Genomic DNA, 5,107 nt, shown 5'->3' with positions numbered 1-5,107 from the left:
ATTGACTTTGTGTCCCAGTGGCAAAAGTGAAGGACTCAAACAAAAGCTGACAGGCAGGTAGTGGTGTGTGAAAAAAACTGATGTTATTGGATAAATTGAACATAAAAGGTGCTCCTATGTTCAGATATATGAGAAGCCCAAAGCGGAATATGTGGGGGGAAAAAATAAAAAAATTCAATGTGACAAAAGCTACAGCATCAAGAGACCCTTAGAGGAGACCTTTACCTCTAACAAGCCTTACAGAGAAACCCATCTACACTGAGAGGACATAAGGAGACCAAACATAGGTGTGTGTGTGCGTGTATGTGTGTGTCCGTGCGTATGTGCGTGGACAAAAGAAAATGAGAAAGCAAACGAAAACCATGTAAAATAAAACTAACTGAAATGAAAGCAGAGGTCTTCCAGATACCCAGCAGATATTTCACTCAATGAATAATGAAGGACCCAGCAAACTTTAGAGTGCATCCACCTGTTTCCTCTTCTTTTGTGAGACAAGCCTAAGAAGTCCAGTCAAAGCCACTCGAAAATAAGAAATAATCCATCAGAAATGTTCATGGCTCTGTTAAAAGTAGTTTTTTTAAATTCCTTTAAAATCGTGACAAAATCATAAGCAGAATTTTACTGTAGAAAAATATCATGGGACGGTGAGGAGATGGAGCGAAGACAGGCCTTTAGACGCCGGAGCGGCTGTTCGATTCCCGGCCTCGGCACCTCTGCTGCTTTTCTTCCCCTCTTCTGTCTGAATACAGACAGTAACAGCCGTTTGTGCCACAAAAAACCTTGAAAAAAAATCTGGTGTGTGCAGACGAGTGAGTATTGTATGACACGAAAAGAACCATTTACATTTCTACTCTCTTGTTTCCTTGCCTCGCCCGTAAACATGCGCATGCCTTACCGTCCACGACGAGTTTATCCCAATCACCAGGCATGTGCCAAGTCAAAGGCTTCTCTATGCAAATCAAGAAACGGCTTTGATGAGATGCCATCTTGTGTTTGGATGTCAGGTTTCTTTGCATTGACAATGCGTCTCACACTGCTTCTCACTCCACATAACCCTGCTTATATAATCAGCGGGGAACAGCAGGTGTTGTTGCATCGCGCTGCAGAGACGACACGGCGAACGCCAGCGTGTAATGAATTGTGCTCCTGCGCACTTGCAGATGCGACGCGCTACTTTGCACAAAATGGAGCCAAGTCCTACCTGTAGCTGCTCGCTCTCCTCCTGTCCACCCTCCTTAGTGTCTGGATTACTGACACGACACGGATTTTCGACTTAATGGTCTAATGTGTTAAAGCGGGAATCCTTTGTTCATCGGCCACAATCAGCGGCCATCCAGTTGTCGAGATGCAGTGATGTGATAACCAGTTGCCAAACTCTTCTGTCTGCTCGCGGCCAAATGGGCCGAGCTCGCTGGCAAGCCACACCGCAGACAGATAATGTTCTTGTTGTGTACACATATCCCCTCAGCGGCGAGATAAACGCGTTGTAGTTGCAGTGATTATTCACGGGATATTTTTACTTCTCCGCTAATGATCATCTCATCCCTCGGGATTCGTTGTTTTCCTCGGAGTGGGCGTTGATATCCGCGGTATGACGACTGAGGCCGAACACACAGTGAGTCAGCGCCCGCCCGCGAAGCCACATAGGCCGATGCATGCCGACTTCTATCGACCAATTACTCACTGGGTCATCGCTGTGTGAGCAGGCCAACTTGGCTGTCAGCTGTGCCACTGAGCACTGCGTACTGTGTTGGAATGGAGATGAGGGACGATGGGGCGGCGGCGGAGCAGCGGAGGGCTTTTGGGAGGGTTTCTTATTCCGTTGTGTCAGGTTGACAGACCTTACTGGTGGCTCGGCGAATGTCAGCGCTCCGGGACGTGTGGCTGCGGGTCAACTTCTGGGACCTTGGAGAAAATGAGGGAGTCAGACTCCATTTGTTTTCTGTCTCTGTTCCCCGGGGAATCAAAGGGGAAGACATTTCCAGCCGTCCCGCGCGACTGGGTCTGACTCACTTAAGAGTCGCCGTTTTCACCTCTCTCCCTCTCTCTCGCTTTCTCCCAGCTTTGTTCACACATCCAGTAGACATGGCATGCAGGACAGTCGTGGCCTGGCGTCTTCTCAACGGCGGGAGAAGTGGGGGAGTGGAGTGAGGCAGAGAGCTGACTGGCAAAAAGGCAGCTGGAAAGACGAACGGCGCTGTCGGGAAATAAGGAGGGAGCTTTAGAGGAGGCCAAACCCTCTGAACAGGCTTCTTTCTTCATCAGCAGGCAAGTAGATTAGCTGTTTGAGAATGCTGAGGGTATGCCTTTAGTTTAGCTTGGTTTATCGATCGCTTCAAACGTAAGCTAAAAAGACAAACAAGAACGGAGCTCGTCGGGCATACGAATGAAATCGTTCGAGTCGAGAAAAAAAAAAGGTACAATTCCTTTCCTCCCTTTGATTAAATCACCCTCACAGTGTTATTTACATCCTAAATCAGGGGAGTCCAACTCCAGTGGTCCAGAGCTACCACTCTGCAACTTTTATATCCATCCGTGCTCCAATGCACCCAAATGAAATTCCTGAATTCCCTCTCCGGCTGACATTGAGCTCTGCTGAGGCCTGGTAAGGAGCGGATCATTCGATTCTGGTGCTGCAGAAGAGAAGCATCTGAAAGTGGCAGGATGGCAGAGGACTGGACTGGACTGGACTGGAGCGCCCCTGTCCTAAATAATACAGCTATCCCATACTGTGTTTTCTAATTTCCCACATTTTTACCATCGCTTGCCTGCTCATCAGAGTCCATCAGCAGGATGACTGGAAATCAGTCTCGGGGCATTTCTGATGCCTTTTGACCTTTTCCAGGCATTAGTAGCATAGACTTAAATAATATTTCTCCCACGACACATTTTGAAATTCGCTGGAAGTGAAAAGTGTCTTCCACTAAAGATAAATGTTGAACATTTGAATTTGATCTAATCAAGCATTTTCAGTCTTTTATTAGTAAAACTCTGTATTCCCTCTTTCCTTCATTGTGCAGAATCCGGATTGTTTTTCTTTTCTTTTTTTTTTCTTAGTTTGTTTAACATATAAATGTTGCAGATGTTTTTTGTAGGTGTTAGCCAGACTTTGACACAGTGAGCCTTCGCAGTACAAATGCACATTATGAAAATTTGGTGGTCTGTATATCTTGATTTCCCCCAAATTGCACTTTTTGCTTTTTTCATNTTAATATGAATATTAACAGCCCCTGAACCAGCTCTGCCTTTGAACATGGCCTTGATCTTCAGTCTGCGATGAGCCTGTCACTCAGCTCTTAATATGGAAAGTTTTATCTCTGATCAGAAATGCATTCTGTTTGATTTGGCTCTTCTATCTGCAGCCTCCACACTGCAGCTCAGAGGCTGATTTAATGATCAGTGTGCCTCTGATTTTTCTTTCATTTTCATCTGGTCTCTCTCTCCCTCTCTGTCTGTTGATCTTTTATGTGCTTTAACAAATTGTGTGTGTCTGCTCTGAGTTTTGGTCCACCTTGAAACCACAAACACCACAGAACTTGTTACCTCACTGAAATGAAGACGTTAGCTTTCTGCAATGAGAGTGTGTCAGGTCACAGGCTGAATTGAGACATTTAGTCCAAGAGGCTGTGAATACAATGCTACTATCATTCACTTCAAATGTAGAGAATAACTCGGAAGATTCTTATATGGTCTAGAAAAATCTGTGATCTTTAGATGTATTTTACAGGTCTGAAGAAATATGACAAAAAATGTCTAGACTTTCAGTTTGTTTCATGTGTTTTTTCACCTGTCCAATTTTCCATCAGGCCACTAATCCATCTGGTTGTGAATCAGGTTATCCGTCCGTCCGTCTGTCCATCCATCCATCTGTCCATCAGTCTTTCTCTAAATTCACCTTGAACATAATGAAAGTCTGATATTTTGGGGTTTATTCACTGCCTACATTTTGTTTGTATGTTATAAATGACTCCTTACTGCTTTGCATAGCCAGTTTTAATAAACCGATATGCCCAAGAATCATTTCACAAAAAGCACATAGTGTTTGTGGTTATTTTTGGGACTTGTGGACTTTTATTGACAATTACGAGACAGGACACGCCCTACCTCTATATCACATATTCCCTGTAATCCAGGGGCGGCCCAAGCCTCCATGGGGCCCTAAGCGAAATTTGGTTTTGGGGCCCTCTAGTTCTGCTAACAATGTGGAGTGACTGCAATTAGCAGTCCGATCATTAGACCATTCACACACCTGCTATTCTCCTTATTGCATTGCTGGCAGTGCTATTTACATTATATATAATATAGGATATATTTATTGGCCAACTGATTTATCAACCAGTTGATTTCTGGGTGCTGATTTCCTTAATTTTGGGGGATCTGATCAGTGATAACAGTAACGCGTTACTTAGAAGTTACTGATGTCGGAACACTTTTTTTCAGTAACGTGTAATCTAACGCGTTACTATTTCAAATCCAGTAGTTAGACTACAGTTACTTATCGAAATCACTTTGCGTTACTGCGCGTTACTATTTTCTTTTGTAATTTAATTTTATTTCCTGTGCTCGTCTTGTGGAGTGACCGCCGTTTCTATGCGAGAGATGCACATTTGTTGCTGGAAAAACAGGAATTATTTCTAGTTTCTGTTGCCAACCCCGATTATTAGAAGCAGCTTTGAGCTTGTTTTTTCTAAAGTCTCTAGCAAATTGACTGAATCGCGGGCTGCGCTTTTGGGCTTGTTTGTGAAGGTGAAATTTCTTATTTAGGCTTGGAAATAAACAGACATAAACCCCAGAATTTGTCTGACATCCAGTTAGTTTTAGTCAGGCTCTCCCTGTCCATCATTTCCCGGATGATCTGTCCCACTGTGTCTTTGTTAATGTCAAGTTAATAAATTTGCTGTGAATTACATTGAGCTTCGCGTTGCACTCCAGAAAACTGTAAACATCGAGACTAATATGAACAGCACAAACAAACGTGAAAACAGCCTTGAATGAACATGTTGTGCAATGAATGAAAGTTGTACAACTAAACACCATTATAATTATTAATATTAAGACAAATGTCACAAATCTGTGCAGCCATCTGAGTTGTGGAGGAGGAGCGCAG

General features: G+C 43.8%; 1 long non-coding RNA gene across 1 annotated transcript; it reads right to left on the bottom strand.

Annotated features, from left to right (window-relative positions):
• Window positions 1-554: 554 nt before the first annotated feature.
• On the bottom strand, window positions 555-2,754 carry LOC106955644 (uncharacterized). Its single transcript, XR_001426625.1, has 3 exons — window positions 1,202-2,754; window positions 896-1,100; window positions 555-739 (listed from the first exon to the last, which is right to left on the bottom strand). It is a non-coding gene; the product is annotated as an uncharacterized LOC106955644 (long non-coding RNA).
• Window positions 2,755-5,107: the final 2,353 nt, after the last annotated feature.

This window comes from Poecilia latipinna, unplaced genomic scaffold (assembly GCF_001443285.1).
Source record: "Poecilia latipinna isolate Pla-1442-1.1 unplaced genomic scaffold, P_latipinna-1.0 Scaffold755, whole genome shotgun sequence".
NCBI lineage: Eukaryota > Metazoa > Chordata > Actinopteri > Cyprinodontiformes > Poeciliidae > Poecilia > Poecilia latipinna.
The sequence above is the reverse complement of the archived record's forward strand: the minus strand, read 5'-3'. Positions and strand labels throughout refer to the sequence as shown.